Source organism: Camelus ferus, chromosome 32 (genome assembly GCF_009834535.1).
Source record: "Camelus ferus isolate YT-003-E chromosome 32, BCGSAC_Cfer_1.0, whole genome shotgun sequence".
NCBI lineage: Eukaryota > Metazoa > Chordata > Mammalia > Artiodactyla > Camelidae > Camelus > Camelus ferus.
The window spans coordinates 3,859,749-3,881,594 of NC_045727.1; the positions used below are offsets into that span (position 1 = coordinate 3,859,749).

Genomic DNA, 21,846 nt, shown 5'->3' on the forward strand with positions numbered 1-21,846 from the left:
TTCCTTTTTATTAGCTGGAATGTATCTACTGAGAGAAACTTCTTCTCTGCTGTTTGGGCACCTTGGGGTGCAGATTGCACAGGAAAGGCAAAAATGCTAGCTTGATTCTTTCCTTTTATTTACCAGACTTCAAAGCAATGAGCTGGTTCCCCAGCATCCTCCAATGGGACCAATGAAGAGTTTTTTGGCTTTGTTTTTGGTGTTATTATGAACTCCTGGGTTTAAACCCCTTTGATGGATTTCAGTCCATCACAATTACTTTCCTTCGTGATGCTCAAAACTTTCGACCTCTTGTCAGTGGGAGCCCTACAGACTAGCCCTGGCTGTCTTGGCAGTTTTCTCATCTGTCGTGAGGGAATCACAGTCCATTTCCACAGTTTCCGTGAAGTAGGTGGGCAGGACAGGTGTTGGCAGTACAGAGCCACCTATACACAGGCTTGTATGAATGTCCAATTTGGCGTCTGATTCTGCCATTTCTGGCCTATACCAAGCCTTTCTAAGCCTCAGTTTATACATCTGTAAAATGGGGTTAGTGACAGTGACAACCTGCAGTCAGTAACAGTAAGTGACATAATTTACATAGAGCCTTTAACTCAGGGCTTTGCACACAGTAAGTGGTCAATAAATAAGGTGACCCATGGAACACCTTGCACAGTGCCTGGTTTGGCAGGAGAGCTCAGTATATAAATGTTCCTTTCTTCCCTTTTTGTTGGAAAGTCTCAAGGGGTCTCCAGACCCTCGCCACCCTCAAAGTTGGGGCAGGGTTTCTCAAAGGACATAATCAAAGATCTCACCCATGTTACACTTTCTATTGAACCTTTTTCTACTGCAAAGAGAAAGAACAATTTATAGAAGTTGCCATGCCAGCCTCTAAGACAGCCCGCTATTTCCAGGGCTGAGGCCTTGGAGGAGGCTCGGGCCTCTGAAAGCCATTTCCCATCCTTCTTGGGAGATCCTGGTGACCCCCCGCCAGACCCGTACTGAGCCCCCCTTGGCCACATCAGCCCTACTTCCCAGGGCAAAGCTACCCCTACTCAGATCGGCTGAGGGGCCGGGTCCAACAGCCAAGTAGGCACAGCTGCCTGTCACCCCACAAAAAGCCATCGATCCAATATTTTCACTGAGTTATTCTGTTTTTAAACTTGGCCTCTTTGTCTCATTTTCCTACATCTCTCATGGACATATTTTCAAAACCTTAAGTGGTCCAGCCAGACTGTGGCACAGCCATTAAAATCAATGACAACTGAACCTCAGGAGGTGCCTGGGAATGGCTGGTGAATATGTCTTTGGATGCTTGTTCCTTCTCTTGCCTTGTTCCTTCAGCAAGTATTTATTGAGCACCTTTTGTGTGCACTTTTCCAAATGGATATTCTATCTCAGTAAATAGGTTACTAACACGAAGTAGCCACAACCTCAAACATAAAGAGCAGGTGAGAAATGATGGAGGAGGAAGAGGATTATTGAATGTGTGGGGGAGAAGCAGTGGGAGGGAAAACCAGCTCTTTTCCTTCTGCACAAGGGGACAGGCAGAGTGCATGCCAGGTGCTGCCACAGGCCGAGGACAAAGGTGAACGGGACAGATAGGGACCCTGCCATCAGTGCTGAGCAGGGGAGGTGGCAAGAAGCTAGCAAACAGGTGTATCAAGAGTGCTGTGAAGGAAGCCGGCAAAGTCCAGGAGAGAATAAGAACAAGGTCACTTAGGCCTGGAGGTCAGGGAAGCCCGGAGGAGCAATTTTAGGAAAAAATCTAGGGAAAGAGAGGTCCAGGCAAGGGGAACAGCAGATGCAGAGGCCCTGAGGTGGTCTGATGCTTGGCCAGCGAAAGGCAGAGAGGTGAGCAGGGCCAGATCACACCAGCACGCTGGCCCTGGGCAGAATCCGAGACCTCAGCGTCAAGAGCAGTGGAAAGTCACTGCAGGTTTTTGGTGTGGGAGTGGTGGGATCTGACTCATGTGTGGGAAAGCGCCCTTGGGTGCTGTGGCAGAACCGATCATAGGGAAGGAGGGGCAGAGGAAGACTGGGCCTGACCACTGCAGCAGCCCAGGCGGGCGATGATGGGGGCTTGGTGGCAGCAGAGATGGCAAGATGAGGGCAGATTCAGGAGTACTTTGGATGGAAAGAAAACAGCTGATCCTCTCTCCTCCTGCCTCTCCCCATCCCTCTGCCTCCCCACCCCCCACCCCAGACTGTCCATTCAGACAAGGGCACAAATTGGAAGGGTGCAGCTCCACGAATCGCCATACCTGAGCACACCCCTGGAACCAGCATTGAGATCAAGAAACCAAACATTCCCAGCCACCCAAGAGCATCTCTGTACCCCTTCCATTGCCCCCCAGATGCAACCACTCTCCTGACTTCTAACTGCATGGATTTGTTTTGCTTGTTTCCGTACCTTATTATAAATGGCAACATACAGTGTCTATTCTTCTGCACCTGGCTGCTTTTGCTCGACATGACTTTTGTAAGATTTATCAATATTGTTGTTTGTTGTTGAAGTTCATTTATGCTCATGGCTGTACTATAGTATTCCATTGGGTGAATATATTGCAAATGTATTTATCTGTTCTACTGTTAATGGGCATTTGGGTTGTTTCCAGTTTGGGGCTATTATGAATAGTGCTTCTATGAACATTGCAGACCAGTGCTTCTCAAACTTTAATGTACTCATGAATCACCAAGAGATCTTGTTACGATACAGACTCCAATTCAGTAGCTCTGGGGTGGGGAGGGGTCCTGAATTTTTGCATCTGTTGCAAGTTCTCAAGTGATGCCAGTGCTGCTGGCCCATGACCATGCTTTGAAGAGCGAGGGTCTGCTTTGGTGAACATATTTCCCTGGGGTAGGTGCCCAGGAGTGGAATTGCTGGTCGCAGGGCAGCGTATGTTTAGCTGTAGTAGATCCTGCCCAGCAGTTTTCCCAGATATCAGTTGACACCCCACCAGTGGTCTGTGAGAGTTCAGTTGCCCCACATCCTCACTAACACTTGCTATCGTCTGTTTTTCACTTTAGCTATTCTGGTGGGCACGGAGAGCTTTCTCTTGTTTTAAATTTGCGTTTCCCTCCTGACAGTGAGGTTGAGCAATCTTCTCATGTGCTTCTTGCTATTAAGATCTCTTTGGGGAGGTGCTGGTTCAAATCTCTTGCCCATTTCTCCAGTAAGTCATATCTCCTTTTCTCAGTGAGGTTTCAGGAGTTCTGGATTCTGGACGCAATTCTTTATTAGGTAAAATGCACATAATCTTCTCCCACTCTGTAGTCTTGTCTATGAACTCTTATTTCTCCTATTCTTCTTCATTCAACAGATATCACTCAGAAATTGCAGGGGGTGAGGACAGAGATTCCCACTCTGCCCATCATAACCAACTTAGAGTCTCTTGCCTTAAGGATCACCCCTTGAGCTTCTTGTTCATTTACACACGTGCTCTCTTGTCACTGACCTTCCTCGGTGGGAGGGGGCTCTCCCCACATTCGTGGTGGAACTTCCTCTATCTGCTCAAACCATGGTGTCTACTTAACCCTGATATTCCTTTGACATCTTTCCCCCACTGATGTTTTCTGGCCACTAGATGAGTTCATCTTTCCTGGGCATCCAGAGAGATAGCTGGCATTATTAGCAGATCCACAGATCCCTTGTGTCTTCACATAGACACATCTCTGAGGGTGGTTATCCCAGGCCTGCCGCCTGGGGGGGCGAAGGCAGTGGAGAGGCAGATGTGCTAGCTGCCCGCGTCCGTACGCATCTCTGTGGGAGCCTGAGTTAATTCTCCATCTGCTTCACCCTTGCACTTAGAGCACCCCCTCAGCCCAGCCCCCCGACTTTTAATCTAATGTGAGCCTTGTAAGACAATGTGTGGTGGGATTTTCCAGAAGCTACAGGACATGTGATGATGTCACCCCTTTGATGGCTAATGGAGTGTGTGCTTGTATATTCTTCTGCTGTAAAAATTTCTCAGTTTTAAACAGACTCACAGAGAACAGACTTAAAGTTACCAAGGGTTAAAGCGGGTGGAAAAGGATAAATTGGGGGTTTAAAATTTGCAAGTACTAAATACTATATATAAAGTAGATAAACAATAAGTTTATAATGTATAGCCTAGGGAACTATATTCAATATCTTGTAGTAACTTATAATGAAATAAAATATGAAAACGAATGTTTGTATTTATATGTATGACTGAAGCATGCTGTACACCAGAAATTAACACAATGTTGTAAACTTTTAATTTAAAAAAAAGACTACAAAAAAACTAAAAGAAATTTCTGTTTTAATTTTGAACACAGTAAATATCCATTGCTGTAACCTATATAGACAAAGCTCTTTGGGGTCCACAATCATTTTTAAGTGTACAAAAGGGTCCTGAGACAACAAAAGTTTGAGAACTGCTGTGTTAAATGAAAAGTGAATAAGGGAATGAATGAATGAAGTATGTTCTAAGGAGTCTGGACCCGGCTTGTCTTTGGTGGATGGTGGTTGGAGGACAACATCCTGGTGGCTGTGTGGAGAATGGATTAGACAAGGGAAGAGGGGTGCAGGCGTCCAGGAGAGCGGTGGGTATGCGATTACCCAGACCCCTGACCATCGCCTCCAAATACTCTTTGAGCCAGCACAGGCGTCCCTGGCACAGCCAACGACCGACTGTTCCAAGGTGTTTTCTACAGCAGAACAATTTGAAATAATTAGAACTTTACAAAATGTCTTTAAACAGTCTGGTAATGGGCATAAGAAAACACTTGTGAAGTGTAATCAGTTATTAGCAGCTGATCAGTTATCCTCATGGATAGCTGTTGGGGGTGTGGGGAGAGGCAATAATAAGCCCCTTGATTAACTAATTTGAATATCTTTGGAGAACAAATTCCGAAATTTCTTTCTATTTTCTCCCTCACTATTGTAACGGCCCGCACATCTGCTGGATAAAGGCAGGATGCAAATGGTAATGAGCACTTTGCTGTGAACAGGCTCCTTGTTTGGGATCCAGGGAGGAAGGAACTGGAGGTGTGGGGGGTGGCAAGCCAGCCTGGCCTGGGGACCTCATGCTGGCTAAAGGGCAGTCAGCTCTGCCCACTCTTCATAGGGTTTTGGGGACCAAGGGGGGCTGGCTCCAGTGGGCCAGGGGCTCCTATCTGGGAAGCAGCACAGATCCGCCTGAAGACCTTCTAGGGCCAGCTGAGCCAGGGCAGTTCCGGGGCGGAGTGACCAGTAAGAGAAACCTACGTTCTGGAAGCTGCTTTCAGCCTCCCCAGTCTCTCTGGGCAACAAGTTTATAAGAGGTGAAAGTGATGAATCTGGAATGTTAGGACCCCCTCATCTCCAGGGGCCTCTGATTCCACAGGATGTCATGGACATGTCCCACCAGTGGCCAGCTAGCTTACAATTGCTAAGTGATTAAAGTGAGCCTCTGGAGCCAGACTCCTGGCTAGTATCCAGCCCTGCCACCTCGGCTGTGTGACCTTGGGCAAATGACTTAACCTCTCTGTTCCTCAGTGTGCTCCTCTGTAAAAATGAAATGATAACAGTGCCTGCCTTACAGTGTTGTTTTTGCATGGGTCCAGGCACGTCATCAGCGCACTGTAAATGTAAGCCGTCACTGTTATTATTCTCTTCAGCCCTTGTAATTAATAGGCTAGACTGGAGTTTGCAAACTGGCAGGCCGGGGTCCAAATCCCCAAGTAAATCTGTTTTGTTTGGCACAGATTGCATTGTTAAATTTTTTTCTGAATTTGTTGCCAACAATTAAAAATCGGGAGGTTTTCAAATTAAAAACGTGGATTTGGGCTTTTCTGTAGAACCAAATCCTCTGACCCTTCTGAGCCCACAATTCTCTGTGACCAGTCAGCCAGAGCTGAGTATAACTGCTCCCCTTTCTCTAGGACACTTGTCTTCCGTCCGTTATGCCCCCCACCCCTTCATTCCTTGAGATCACCCTGTCCCTCACCTGTAAGTCCTGTGAGGTCTGCTGGGAACAGGTCAGCCTCTTCCCTGATGCAGGTGCTTAAAACATTCAAATGGGAGTTTGACTTAATGGGGCAGGTTCATTTTTGAGAAGACCCTCAGCACCTAGTGGTCTTGCCTGAGAGAACAACAAACTCCAGCCTTGGTGTGTCTGCTCTTTGGGTCCCCTCCTTCCCGTGTTCCCCAGTTCCTAAAGAAAGTCCTGTTCTCTGCTGTTTCCCCTCTCCCCTCACCCGCTCTGTCCTCTCCTCTCATCCCTCTGCATGAGATATTCTGGAGATCCACACACAAGGGTGTTGAAATGCCTACTCTGAGCAACCAGTCTGAGGCCTGAGACACCAGAGAAAACCACACACTGTCCCATGGTCCATGCCTGCGGCCACTGGTCCACATCCATCTCATTCATACAAGACCTTTAGTTTGAAGATGTTCAAAAAAAGCATCTGAAACCACCTTTAAAATTCCTCCCTCCTCCTGCCGCCCGACAACTTTTTTCCCTCCCCTGCCTGTTCCATCGCTTAAAAATGGCTTAACCAATTTGGGTTATTTTTAGAAAAATGCCTGGCATGTTGGCTGACAACCTGTATTCTAAGTTTCAACCTGATACAGAAAAGACAGAGTTTATAAACCCCTAGGAAGAAAAAAAGAAACACGCAAAACATTGCTTTAGAATAGAAATCATCTAAAACTGACCCCATGGGTCCCGGCCAGCGGAGTGTCAGGTGACACAGGGAATGGGCACCAGCCACCAGCTCAAGGTTTCAAGGGCACAGAATGGAGTCTGTTCTTCTGAGCTCCCATCATCAGCATTGCTGGGAGAACTGGATGCAGCATCCTGTGGACTGTGAGAGGCAGAACAGACATGGGTTTGAGCCCTGGTTTCACCACGCTGTATCCTTGAGCGGGGGGAGTACCTTTTCTGAGCCCTCAGTTTTGCCGTCTGCAATATGGGGAAGTATCCTATCCTACTAGTATGCTAATAAGCACTTCAGGTGAACTGCTGATCGTGGAGCCTCATACCAGTGACTTGTCTTTAAATGTGCCTTATTGTCATGATGGTCCAATGCAAAGACCAAGAGTGCTCTGAAAAGAAAGCTAGATGGAACTTTATGATTTTATGTGGCAGCTGAACATAGCTTTCCCTACCTCCTAATTTCTTTTGAATTTTTAAAAAACAGGTGTATTGAAGTATAATTTATGTTCAAAAAGATTCACCTATTATCTATGTACAGTTCAGTGGTTTTTAGTATTTTTGGAGTTATGCACCCATCACCACAATCCAATTTTAGAACATTTCTCTTGCCCCCAAAAGATCTTCCTGATTCTACTCCCATCGCAGCCCAAGGACATCATGCATCTACGTTTCATGTCGATAGGTTTGCCTTTTCTTGTCATTTCATATAAATGGGATCATGCAACGTGTGGTCTTCTGTGTTGGCTTCTTTCACTTATTATCATGCTTCCAAGGCTCATCCATGATGTTGTAACAGGTGAGAGTATTTTGATCTTTTTATTGCTAAATAATATTCTGTAGCACATTTTGTTTATTCTTTCACCAGTTGAGGGACATGTAGATTGTTTCCACTTTTTGGCTGTTGTGAATAGTGCTGCTTTAAATATGCATGTACAAGTCTTTGTGTGAACATCTATTTTCAGTTCTCTTGGGTAGAGGAGTGTAATTGCTGGGACGTTGACAGATGTATGTTTTAACTTTTTAAGAAACTACCAAACTGTCTTCCAAAGTGACTTTACCATTTTGCATTCCCACCCACAGTGTATGAGCATTCTAGCTGCTCCACATCCTCACCAGCATTTAGTCATGTCTTCTGGAGATTTGAGCATGCATTTTTGGTCCCAAGTTTCGATCAGGGTTTGGGCTGGGAATTCTGGGAGCTGTTGGAGCTTGAAGAGATGAATGACAGATGGGAGCATGGGACTGATGAGACAAAATCGCACATATTAGATGTTCCAAAGTTAGTGCTGTCTGATTGGAGTTTCTATGACACTGTAACTGGTGTCTGTCTGAACTGTCCAATACGATAGCCACTAGCACCTGTGATGATTGAGCACTTGAAATATGGCTTGTGAGACTGAGAAACTGAATTTATAATTGTACTTCATTTAAATTCATTCAGATGTACTAAATTTAAAGAAATACATGAGGCAAGTGGCTACCATATTGGACAAAGCAGTTCTTAAAAATACAAGATCATTGCTCAGTATGTCCTAGGTCCTCGATGAGTCTTTCTGAGGACTGATCAGAGTTCAATTCTTTGAGTCATAAAAGCTGGGATAAGCTAGGGTGTCAGGGCTGCATGTGTCCTGAAATACTGCACCTAGATAGTACACAGTGCCTTGGGACGGAGAGGAAAGTTCCAGAAGTAGTGCTGTGGACTTAGGTCAAAGTATATCATAGGGTGAGGAGAAAAGCATGGATGGGCTCTGGAGCCAGGAGGACCCACGTTCAAATCCCAGCCCTAGCACTTACCATGTCTGTGACCTAGGACAGGTGACCTGTCCTCTCTCAGCATGTTTCCTCAACTGAAAAATGGAGTAGTAATATCATTCTGGACAGACTATTGTAAGGCCCAGAGAAGAATGACCATAAATCCCCTGGTGTGGTGTCTGCCTCTTAGTATGGACAAAAAATATCAGCTTCCATTACTGTTATCTTTATTGTTGTTGTTATTCTGTCGAGTTCCCAGGGCTGTACAAATACCATGTAAACCCTCACTTCACATCCTCGTCTATGAAAACTAAGGTGCTAGACTGTCAGCAGCACACAGGCGGTGGCCTTGTCCGCCACTGCTGGATTACCAGCACCTGGAGTGGCACCTGGCACGGCGTCGGCACTCAAGTGCATGTTTGATGAGTGAATGAATGAATGAATGAATGAATTGCTCTTGGCTCATTGATGAGCAGGATGTAAGCAGCATGGGGGTTCCTTGAAAGAACAGCAGGCATTCTCCTTCAGAAAGTGTGGTTTGAAAACAAAATCAGGTTCGATGTCAGAGGTGACCTGTTTTGTGTGAGGGCGGAGACGGCTTCCCTCTCCTTGAGCAAATGCTGCATCTCAGCAGGAACGCACTGCAGCCCAGGCTGGTCTGGAATCACCCAAGGTGGCCGTGGAATGGATGCGCGTTGGCTGGGTCAGCCAGGCCAGACCCACGTCCCACCATTAGATCTGACTGAAGGGGTCTGTCTTCAGTCAGCTGAAGTTTACGTGGTGAAAAATACGGCTTTAAAATGTGAATGGATTTTCACACAAGTAATTCTCCCAGGCCGTAAACTAGCAGGGAACACTAACGTGTCAGGCAGCAGTGCACGCACCTGGGGCGGTGGGAGAGCCCCAAGCTGTCGGTCTGAGGAGCACACTGGTTCCACCTAATTAATCCTGGATTTTCTCCCACCCTTGCTTTTCTCTTCTCTTTCCTCCTTGTTCTCACCCTTTCTTTCTTGCCTCTTTGCCCCAAAATAAGATATTTCCACTTTTAAAGAATTGTTATTTTTGTTTTATTTGTGTGAAGCATTTGTAATTATCAAAATCTTTTCATATTCATTATACTTAGGCGAACACTCATTCAAAAAGTGTCTATTAAGCTTCACTGTGCGCCAGACACAGGGCCAGATGCTGGAAATACAGAGAACGAGAGACACAAGTTCTGCCCTCCTGGAGCTTTTAGTTTTAGTTTTAGTTTATCTTTGCAAATGGTGGTGAAAGCTCTGTGAAAAAGGAATAAGGAGGAGGTGGATCTTCTTTAGAGTTTGGGGATGGGGGCAGGGAGCACCCCACTAAGTAGGTGTGCTAGAGTTGGTGGGGTGGGAAGGGACTGCGGATAAATGGAACTGCCCAGGCAGATGTCCTGAGGGTGGGAGAGAGGCTGGCACACTGGAGGATAGAGGCCACCAGTGTGGCTGGAGGGCATAGAGTTGGGGAGCGATGTCTCCCCAACATAAAGCTGGAACCTTGAGCAGTGGCCGCAGCCTGTAGGCCCCAGTGGGGAGTCTGGATTCTAATCTAAGCCCATGGCAGATCAATCATGGGAGAGTTTCAAGCCAGGGAGAGGCAAGAGCTAATTCATGTTGTGAACAGCTCACTCCAGCTGCTGCCTGGACATTGGGCTGTAGCAGGTAAGGGTGGGAGCTGAGAGGGAAGGGAGGAGGCCCCAGAAATAGTCCAGGCGAGGGATGGTGGCAGCTTGGACGAAGGCGGCAGCAGGGGCGGTTATTATTTCTGGACAGTTGGAGATATTTAAGAGTGAGACGTGCCTGGGATTTGTTTAGTATTATTATTATCCTCATGCTACAGGTGGGGAAACTGAGGCTCATTGAAGTGCAGTGACTTGCCCGGGTCAGAGCTGGAAGGTGTAACCAGCAGGATTTGAACCCCGGGCTGCAGAGCTGCTGCCCTCCCAGTGCTCTGCTCCGCTTCTGGGTAGCTCAGCTTGACGTCCAGCCCCCATCTCTAGCTGAGATGGTGCTGTTGTACAGATCAGGGGACTGAGGCTCAGGCGTCAGGATCTCCCAGCTAGAGAGTGGCAGCATCAGGATTCGAACCCAGCCCACACTCGCAGGCCTTTGTCTAGGCCCTGTGCCAGGAAGGTGAGTAGCCTGTGTCCTGGGCCCCTTTCGGCTCTGGAGAGACTAAGTCCCTGGTCTAGGATAGGCCAGTCTGTCATTCTTGAGTTTTCACCTAGTCGAGAAATACAGTAAAAATTCAATTCTGTACAGACTGTCTGTGTGTCTGTTGGTAGGAGGAGGCTCTGTTATGCCTCCACATACAGAGATGAAAGTCTGCTCGGGTCTAGGGAGAGAGCATTTGGAGGGAAAGGTCTCATCTGTATTGTTTTGGGAAATGACCTCTTGTGGTTGAGGGGAAGGAAAGGACACCCCCTTTTGCAGAAAGGATCAGAGTCTCTTCGAATTTCCCCAGTCGGACTCGTGCCCGCCCTGTCCATGACTTTTCTTAACTGTGACAGGAAGGCAGGCGGGGGTCCTGGGTACAGTTTCAGGTAATTAAAGTCAGCTCCATGGGAATTTTACATTACGTGGGTGGTAAGCATTTTAATAAAATATAGGTAGATCAAAAGGGATGTTAATTCAAAATTAAAAACCAGGCTTTCTTCTTCCTCCCCCCCACCCCCTTCACAGGAAGTGGAAGAGTTGTATATCAGGACCGTACACAGCTTGGTGTGAAATAAGACCCCCACCCTGGACAGGAAGCAGCCAGTTAGACTTTTTATCAAGATGTTGACAGCAGGCTGGGACAAGGGGCTCAGTCGTGGGGTTGTCTGAGTAGTAGGAGGCTTATAGGGACCTCAGATGACCCTGCCTGGGTAACCCCTATGCCATCTAGGGCTCCTTCCTGGAGGTGGCATCGCTCAAGTAAATGTCTTCCGACTCAGAGAAGAATAGGCGTCATGTATGGGACGCAGCCAAGTTAGGGCTGGCTTTAAGGGGTGTCCCAGTCCCAGCAGGTCAGGACCAACAGCAGAAATGGGGGGCATTTAGTTGGAACTCTGGCTCCCTTTTCCTCTTGGTCACCCCTACAAAATATTTTTCTTTAAAAATGTTTGTCTTCATGCTTACAAACTAGATTCCACAGAGCACTTATTAAACACTAATTCCTCCGATTTGTTTAAGAAGAAATTGCATCTCCAAATTTCTTCGGGTCCTCTCAGTAACCCCTCGGACATCCTTGGCCTTACTTAACCAGTGAAACAGTGCGGCCGCGGGAGGTCTGGCATTTGCCAAAGCCAACAGCAGATGAAGGGATGAGCTGTGGAGGGCCCGAGGACGCCTGGTGTGAACCCCTCGTTAGTTTGCCCAGCTGTTTTCTCTCTCCATCTCACCTTCAGCCTCCTCTAGCTGATCCTCCCAGTTGCCAAGTGGCATTGATTCCTTTCTAGCGGGTCCCCCAAACTCATCACCTCTCTCCCACTTGTCGCCCCCCTCGCCCTCGCCCACCTGGCCCGTAGCAGGAGGTGGTACTTCTGCTCTCCCGGCCTCCAGGCTCATTCTCTGGTCCACAAGGCTTCCCAGTGAGCTTCCGTCCGGACACCACCTGACGTGTGTGTGACTGTTGTCTCCCACCACTGAGCTGCAGGGGCCCCTAGAACCCACCTAGCACAGGGCAGCTGCTCAGTAACTGCTTCCTTCCCCACCTGGATTGTGCGCCTTAGCCCTAGACACCAGTAAACCTTTCCAGAGCTTTCTGAGGTTTCCATAGACCTTCTTCCAGCACCCAATATCCCCCACCTCAAAAGAGGGGCTTCTCAGAGAACTGAATTTGAGAATAGATGTTAAAAGTAGCACAGACTTCAGCGATGGTGCTGTGGCTTGGAGAAGAGGGCACCAGCGTTCAAGGCCCAGCTCTGCTTCTGCCTGTCTTGGGTGAGCGACATCATCCCTCTGAGACTTGTCTTCCCTGTCTGGGAGAGGCTAGGAGATGAGACAGCCAAAGCGTGAAAAGTGACCCCATATAGTCAGCACTAGGTCCTATGATAGGATGACCCTCGCAAGTGCCTTCGCTATACACTGGAATGAGTGACTGCATGATGACTTGATGTGACCCCCACCCCTGCCTTTTTAACACAGGAGAGGGGAGAGTGCAGAGAGGAGCTGCCTGGCCAGCTCACCCAGCTGGACCAGGTGTGTTAGCCCTAACAGGGCGTCCGTGGGGTCCCAGGCCCCTCATCTGACACATACCAGAGTGGAGGCTACTTTATTTTCCTGGTGTCACGAGGTTTTACATTCTGAGAACTCCAGAATATAAAGCAGCAATCAAGGGCAGGAGGAAGTGATCGGATGTGGCTCCCGGGTTCGTGGCGAGATAATTAGGTGTTTGATTGGCATCCTCTCTCAAGGACAGCCACCTCCAGGTCCCGCCTGCAGCAGGAACTGGCTTATTTTCCTGGCTGATGCTTGGGGGTAGGGTAGGGCCCAGGGAGTTGGTGGGGGGGCAACTGCTAGGGGTAGAGGTCTGGGGCCAGAGTTGGCCAACACATCTTTAATTTGTTCCTTTATTCATTTGTTCATTTATTCAACAAATGTTGAGCACCTACTGTGTATTGAGCATCAGAAAAACAACAGTGACCCAAATAGACAAAGTCCACATCCTTCTGGAGCTGACATTCAAGGAGGGTGGCCGATGGAAACAGGCGATAAATAAATAGAGCAGTAACTACATAAATTGGTTGATGGCAAGTGCCATTTAGAGAAATAAGCAGAGAGAACACAGGAAGTAGGGAGGAGGTGCTTGCTATTTTAAATAGGATGGTAGGACAGGCCTCTGTGAGACGGTGGTGTAAGAGCCGAGACTGAGGAGGGAAGGAGAAGACCCGCAAGGAATTCTGAGAAAACAGCATTTTAGGCGGAAGAAACAACCAGTGCAAAGGCCCTGTGGCAGGTATGTGCTTGGTGTGTTCAAGAGTCAGCCAAGACCCCGTGTGACTGAAAGAGAGTGAGGGAGGGAGGAGTAGAAGGAAGGGAGACCAGAAATAAGTCACGTGGGGCCTTGACATTGAGGTCAGTACTTTGGCCTTGATGATGTCAGGTGGGAGCTAGGGAAGGGCTCTGAGCAGAGAAGGGACAGGATATGACTTGGGCTTAACAGTACCCCTGTGGCTGTCGGGTGGGGACGGGACTGTAGGAGGGTGAGGCCAGCAGTGGGGAGGCCAGTGAGGAGGCTCCCCTGGTCACCTAGGCGTGCCTAACCCGGGGTGGCAGCAGTAGAGAGGTTGAAATGGTTGGATCAGGCTGAAAGGACTTGCTGATGAGAGCAGTGTCCCCTCCACAACCCTGGACCTCAGCCCCATACCAGGGCAGGGGAGTTTGCTGCCCCCTTGGGGCTCAGAGCTGGCAGTGGCCCCAGCTCAAGGGCCAGCCCTGACCCCTGAACACTTGGTTGGCACTTCAGGGGACCTCTTGCAGCCTGGCCCCCTGCCAGCCTCAAGCCTCTCATCCTGCCTGCGCCCCCAAGAGGGAGGGCATGCCGTGACTCCATTTTACAGCAGTAAATTGTAGATGCAGAGAGGCCAGGAGTCTACCCAAACTCACAGAGCCAGTAAGTAAGAGTGTCTGGACTTGAACCCTCTCTGCCTAATGTGGGCTTTTGGCCTGTCTCCAGCTACAGACAAATTGCCACCTGGATTTTCTGGAAGCCAGTGCTTTGGGAGCTGCTAGGAGGACCTGGTGGAGCACAATTTAATTGTCTGTGCTCTGTGCTCCCTATATGACCAGACACTCTGGGCGGGCAGGACCTGGGTCTGGCATGTTCTGGGCAACGTTGTAGGTGCTTAAATTATAGTCCAGTATGTTAGTCGGTGACTGGATGGATAGACAGTTGGACAAACAGTTGGACAGAGAGACTGACCAGGTCCAGCCACACTGTTGGTCTTCAAGCCACATGAGTTGTTGTCTAGGACAGAGAGGTCAGGGAAAGTTTGCCCTGTGAGCATCTGGAGGAAAGAATCCAGAAGAAAGTGTGTCCTTGGCAAGTGGCTTTGTCTCTCTGCAGCTACCATGTGTAAAATGGCCCCTGCATCGTAGGACCATTCATTTGCTCCCTCAACAGATGATTCTAGAGAATCCACTGCACGCCAAGCACTGTTGGGAAAATTAAATGAACTTTTGTATGCCAGTTAACGTGGACCAAGTAAGCCCTCTATGGGACAGTTATTATATTATTGTTACCACTGCACTGGGAGTTTGCTAAGAAGTTGTTGGCAGCCTCACCCACACACCCAGGCCTCCAGGTTTGGCCACAGTCCTCTCAGTGGGCTCTTTGACCCTGACTGGAGTGTGAACTATCACCCCCAGCCCAGCTAATGGAATGCAGTAAAGCCAGCTTGACTAGGAACTATTTCTCTCATAGACTCCGCCCCTTGCCCTGGCCTCAGATAATTGGCCCAATACATCTTGGCATTGGAAATTTACATACTGTGCAGGGAGTGATGGATGGCTCTGGTAACCTGGGCTGTCTCTCAGCCGCAGCTCAGTTATCCATCTCCGCGGGCTGCGGAGCCATCCGTCTTGTCTCCTTGCTTGTGGCAGGCCAGCATGTGCCCTCCATCCCAGGTCATCCCCCAGCCCCCTCCTAGAGCCAGCCTCTGAGGCCTGAGTGGCTCCATGAACCCCAGATGCAGAATGGGATGTTTGGCCCCCTACCAAAGAGGGCCCCACCTTGCTCCTGCCACAAAGGACTTCTCAGGCTTATATTTACGAACAGTCATTCACTAACAAGTGTTTCTGTGTGCCTTTTATGCATCTGCCTTTTATGAGCTAGAACCTGTGGCTATGGCTGTGAACGAGACAGGCACAGTCCCCACCCTTGAGGGACTGACATTCCTTTGGAGAGGGTATGAACCCTGAAGATTCTAGACATTGTGCCGAGCACCTTACCTAATTTCAAACTGGTTCTCAAGGGATCTTCGCAGTAACCAACCCTAAGGGCACAAATTTTTAGCCCCATTTTACAGACCCAGAAACTGAGATTGAGTCTCTTGTCCAAGGTCATGCTGCTAGTGAGGGGTCAGAGCCAAAATTGGGACACAGGTCTGTAGTCTCTGATCATTGTCATTGTGTCCCAGACAGACCAGGCTCTTTCAGGGTTTCTGACATACAGTATTCATTCATTCACTTATTTGACCAACAAACATTTCTAGAGTGCCTGCTATGTATCAGGAACTGTTCTAGGCACTGAGAATATGGAGCAAAAGACCAAAATTTCTATCTTGCTGTCATGGAGTTTTCATTCTAGTAAATACAATTTAAGTAAGTAAAATACATACTATGTTTGATAGTGTTATGTGTTAAGAAGAAAACTAAAGACAGGAACAGAAAGACTGGTTAGGGGACCATCACAGTAATCTCATCTCCTCTGCCTGGGATGCTTGTCTTCTTTAACCAACTCATCCACTGCACGCAGGTCAGTTGTTCCCACCTTGGTGACTCTTTCCCCCTATCACAGCAAGCCACCTTGCCCTCTGTGTCCCCATGATACTTTATTCATACTTCTCATATTATACTTAGGCACACAGTGTTGGAATTGACCTGTCTGTCTGTCTCCTCCACTGCACTGTGAACTCCTCAAGGACAGGCTCTCTGTTGGTTGGTTTCTGTATATCAGTACCTAGCACTGTGCCTGGCAGAGAACTGGGGCTCAGTAGTTAGATGGATGATTAGATAGGGATGGGTGGATGGACTGATGGCTAGTTGAGTGATTGGTTAGATGGATGTTGGATCATCAGCTGGATGAATAGACGAATGATCAGTTGGAAGATGGATGATCTGTTAGATAAATGGATGGATGGATGATTGGATGAGTAGATAAATGGATGGTTGGTTGGGTGATTGGATGGGTGTTGGATAAAGGGCTTCCAGCCTGGGTAACACTTTACTAGGTACTGGCAGCCCCTGCCCAAGTTGGGAACCACACAGCAATTTAATTAGTACAAGTAGGTAAAACTCTTATCTTTCCCTTGCCCCATCAGTTTCCATAACTACTCAGAGGCAATTTAGGGGATATGTTAGGGTTTTCCTCTTCCCCAGGTCTGCCCTGGAGGTGATGTCTTAACATGATGGCCTTTGTCCCTTTTACCAGAATTATTTATTCCCTAACTTATCTATTCTGATTTCTGAGCTCTTGAAGGATACAGACTGTATCTGATTTCATCCTTGTCACCCCTCTTATCTAATGCCTAGCACACGAGATCATGGATGAATGGATGGATGGCTGAATGGGTGGATGGATGGCTGAATGGGTAGATGGATGGCTGAATGTCCAACATCTCTGGTTGCATCTCCTTGCAGTAAAGAGAAAGCAGAGTCCCAGGTTTATGTTTTGGTTCGCTGGTGACTATATTGAGTCATAACCACTGATCATCCTTGTTTTCCAAACCTGGCCTAGAATCTCAACTGCCACTTATTCCATGCATCCTTACAGGAGGTAATATGCATAAAGTGCTTGGTACATTCCACAAATACTAGCATATATATAATAATCATACAGAAATGTTATCCATGAGCTGTTGTTTTCTGTAGGGAACTTCTGTGTAAGATTCCATTTGAGGAAAAGGTTCTAGGGCTTTAAAAAATAAAGTCTGATGGCAAATATCAGAAAGGGATAACGGGCACAAAGGAAAAGCCCAGACTTGGAGGGAGGGTCCAGGAAGCCTTCCTGGAAGAGGGGCGTTTAAGCCAAAAGACAGAATGAGATCATCTGCACTGAAGAAAGGAAGGCTGTTGAGCCGTGGAGTTGTGAGACCATGGTGCCTTTGGATTCCTGCAAGGAATTCAGTATGGTTGAAAAGGAAACAGAGAGAGAGAGATGGGAAGGACTGGCAGGGACCCAGTGACACCTAGATGGGGAGTGTGGTGATTGTCCTAGAGGAGTGGAGAGCCAGAGGTGGGTTTTGAGCAGGGGAGGGACATGTTGAGGAAGAGTTTATTTCCCTTCATGAAACCCCTTCAAAGCATGGGAACACCTGAAGTCCTCAATTCCTTAACCCCTGGTCCCCAACAATCACTGCATCGTCTTTAGAAGTTCTCTTCTCAGAGTTGGTATTAGGGGGATGTGTCTGACTGCGGGGGTGTCTTTGGAGCTGAGAAGAGTGTGAGCACGTGCCAGGGGAACTGACATGCACATACACAACTCAGATTGTGTCTCACGTGTATTTCCTCTATAAGAACATACCATCTAGCTCAAAGCTCTGTGCATCGTTGACACTTCAGGTCACAATCAGTGTTAAATTTCTTTCAAAACTAGGTAGTCTTGTAAGATTCCCAGTCCTTCCTGGTGGGGAAACAGTTGAACTGAGAATGTTCAACTTTCTCTCCCCATAACCAATAGTTTTGCTTCTCCACCCAGGAACTACCCTCCCCTCTGAGGATCCAACCTCTTAACCAGCACTGTGGCTTGGGCAGACAGCCTAAACTATCTTTGCCTTAGTTTCCTCATTTTCGGAATGGGAGAATCAGATTCAATTAGTGTTAACGAAAGTTTGGGACTTACACCCACTGGTAGGACGTGAGATGAATGTAAGTAGACCTGGCATTAGAAAGGACTGACTTAAGTCAGGAAGCACAGCTCTCCCTTCTCAGCAGTCATCCATTCTTTCTCATTTGAACAAGAAGGTCTCTGTTTGGCTCTATACTACCTTTAACACCTCCCAGCACTTGCCAACCTCCTTTTATAACAAAGACAGGCAGCAGTGCTTTGTTTTCATTGTACTTTTATTTTAAAGACTACCATCTATTTATGGCATAGGCTCCTCTAATGATAAAAAGAATTTCCTTTTCAAAAGTACTTATTTAGGTTAAGAAAAAAAGAGAGTCATTACGTGAAGGTCAGAAACAGGCAAAATTTATTTGTGATGCTAGGGTTAGAATGATGGTTACCTTTAGGCAGTACTAACTACGAGAGGGCACAAGGGAGTCTTCTGAGGTGCTGGGTATATGAATATCCTGTATCTCTAGCTGGACAGTGGTTATAAGGGTGTAAAAATTTGAACTTAAAATTGAACGTAAAGCTATGCATATCTCAATCAAAAAGAAATAAATAGGAGTCAGTTTGAAGGTAAATATAAAGTAATTAAGTGAATAGTAATTCGTGTGGAATATCAGTATAGCAAAATGCATGCAGAGGGGTATGAGTGGTTGAAGTTCGGACGATGATGGATTGGACAACCTCAGAGGTTCCTTCTGGTTCATATATTCCAAGACCCTGAGTGCCTTGGAGGTCTGAGTTCCAAGGTTGTCCATCAAGCTGGTGGCAGACCGTCTCGGAGCTAGGGGTACTCCCCAGGCAGTGGGCACTTCCTCTGGGGGAGCAGCAGGGCTGGGGGTCCCATCAGAAGGTGCCTTCCTCCCTGCCGCAGCCTCTTCCTGCCACTGCTGGTCCTGGGTACGGCTCGGTCCCAGCTTCCTTTCTCTCTGCACACTGGCCCGAGCCTCAGCTGCATCTATCATCTGCTTCAAGCTCATTAAAATTATTTCTTTTTAGTTGCAAATGGGCTGTTTATGATGATCATTATTTGAATGGTCTGCGCCGGGCTCCGGGCTGTCTGTCTGCTGCTGATGGCCGGTTAATCAGATGAGTCTCCTCCCCGCCTGGGCTTGGCCCAAAGTCTGGGGCTGTGTTAATCATGGCTCCCCTAGGGCTGGGGGCTGGAGGCCGGGTGGGAGGGGATCCCAGGTTCTGCTTGATCATCAAAGAAGAGGCTCTGCTAGCTGTGTATGTACGTGGTGTTTCTAAAACTCAACTTCAGATCGGTGCTGGTTTATGTTTATAAGAGTTTTTGCATTCCTTCAAAATAAATACAGTGCTTTGAGCTTTTAAAAATTTTAAATGTGTTTATTTTAACAGATTTTCACAGTCAATCCCGTCATTTTGCCTGTCTTGCTTTGTTTATGTTCAAATAACGTATCTTTTAGGTTGGGAAGGAGTGATTTTTAATGTCTTTGCTTGATAGAGTAAAAGTTGGCAATATTCTGTCATCCTTTTCTTGCAGGTGTGGGAAGAGGGAGATTTTTACTGACTTGTGAAATCCAGAGTTCAGAATCACTGATCTAGTGAGCTGTTTTCTGAGCTCTCAGTTTGTCTAAGTTAATATCAGCTGACAATTCTTGAACACTTAGTACCGTGCTTGACACTTTACACATATATCATTTGAAACAAACTCCCTAAACACCCCCACCCCTGTCAGTGGGGAAGTGGAGCAGAAGCCCTGTGCAGAGCAGGGCTTTTCAATTTGGCCTTCACAATCCGCCAAGGAGATACCCCACACCTGAATTATTAGAATTGAATGTAATTTGTTTCTTAGTCCCTGCTTGAATCACCTTACAGACATGTTAATGTGTTTGTCACATGAGGTGGTGTATGTAGGGAGCTTAGCATGGTGCCTGGTACATGTAAGCAAGCACCCAATAAATGATGGGTTGTTTACTATTACTGTTGTTGTTGTTGTTCGTATACTTACCCTAGAAATGTGGCAAGAATTCAGGGTTGAAGGATGAGAATAGATGTAGGCGGTGTTGAGGAGAACGTGGACGTCAGTCACATTGTCTGCTCTTCTAGGGATGAGCAGGAAAGACACTGAGAACTGGGTTTGTGTCGCTCTGGGGCTGGAGGCCTGCTGATAATGCTCCCATCTGGTCTCACCTCTGCTCTGTCTGCAGTGTGGACGCAGCAGGGAGATTTCCACTTGCCAGCAACCTGGGAGGTTCGGGTGGAGGGAGCTGGTGCAGTCGCGTGGCAGCACATCAGACAGTTGAACTTATCCTGCCCTGAGATTTCCTTTTGGAACCTTTGATATTTGAGATTTTAAATGAGGAGTCAAAGTCCAGACCCCACCAGGTATATTGGTTACTGGGAAGCAAGGAGGGGCAGTATCCCAGAGATAAGAACATTTTGTCAGATACGTGATCATCCTGAACTGAGTGATGTTAGCCCAGGTCCTAGTTCTGTTTGTCCTGTAGCAATGTAAAAATCACATCTTTATCTTTAAGATAGATGAGAAAAACTAAGAAAAACTGAGCACTCTGCCATGACACTCCAGTTCCTTCTCTCCTGCTAAGTGAGGTTCTGTCCACCTGGCTGCGTCACCTGGTTGCTTTTTGTCTACTTTTGATCAGTCTTATTGTGAATACAGATCTCTCCCTAGTCACTTGATATTTTGGTCATGGTCAATTGTGGTTTCTTTATTGGAAACTACATTATTTTTAAATGATGATAAACCTAAAGTCCTTATTTTCCCTGTCACCTTGGCAGACTGTCAGAAGTTGTTTCTGTTTCCCTCTCTCCTCTCCTCTCTCACCTGGCTCAAAATTCCATGGGGCATTTGGACTAGAAGCCCCTTCACCTTGGAGTTGGTGTACTGTGGCACAGGGCTGATTTCAGGACCCTGGAGAGCGCCACAACTCCGAGTCCCTTGCCCCTCTATTTTAAACGGCTACTTTTTTGCCTTGACCTCCCTTCTAGTCTCATGATTCTCCAAAGAGGTTAGACATTTCTCCAGAAATAGAAATTCCCTGCATGACTTCTCCCAAAGGCTCCATAGGCAAAGACACTTATCCCGGGTTTGGGGTAGACTCTCCAGCCTCCGATGGGCACGAGGCTTATGGTGCTGTGGTGCGCAGATTTACCGACTCTCAGACATGATATAAGACAATTACCATGCATTTCGTCTCTTAGAGGAAAAAGGATTTGCAGTGGGTTAATAGTACTTTTATTTCATTATCTAATGGTAAAAGTGTTTCATTGTGTGTGCGAGATGAATGCGTATTAGCGATGACAAATGGGGTCTTTCAACACGGTGCCGGGCCTCATCATACATATGTTAGATTAAAGAGTTCACCCTAGAAATACACTCTCGCATCTGCGTGTGTGTTTTTAATAAATCTGATTGCAGAAATTTATTGCATCACCGGATTTAGGAAATTATGGGGCTTGATTGCTGCAAATATAATCGGGTGATATATACAGAAATGCTCCTCGAGTTATGGTCCAGAAAAAAAGCCCATCTCGAGATGGTGCAAGAAAGCAGCAGACCACATAAACAGAACATTTCTTGAATTATGCAAATGAAATCCATGACAACTCATGGTGAATTGTACTCCCCTTGTGAAACTGCCACCGTTAAAGTGAAGAAAGCTGCGAGAGGGGTGATCAAATATACATATACGACCAGCAGACATTGTCTGTCATGTGTGAGCTGGAGCATGCCCAGCTTCCATTCCTCACTCTCTTTTTTTCCCTCCATGGTACATCCTGTAAAAACCCGGTCTAAAGCCCTCACTGCACATAAGCAGGCAAGGCTCCTTCCAATCCTCTTCTTCTGAATTCAGGAGTCTTCAGTGAAATATTTCTTATACTTGAAGTGGACCTTAAATGATTT

General features: G+C 47.2%; 1 protein-coding gene across 8 annotated transcripts in view; it reads left to right on the forward strand.

Annotated features, from left to right (window-relative positions):
• The window catches only part of CUX2 (cut like homeobox 2), a 241,094-nt gene that overhangs the window by 119,839 nt on the left and 99,409 nt on the right, over nt 1–21,846 (forward strand). The gene's annotated exons all lie outside the window — the stretch shown is intronic.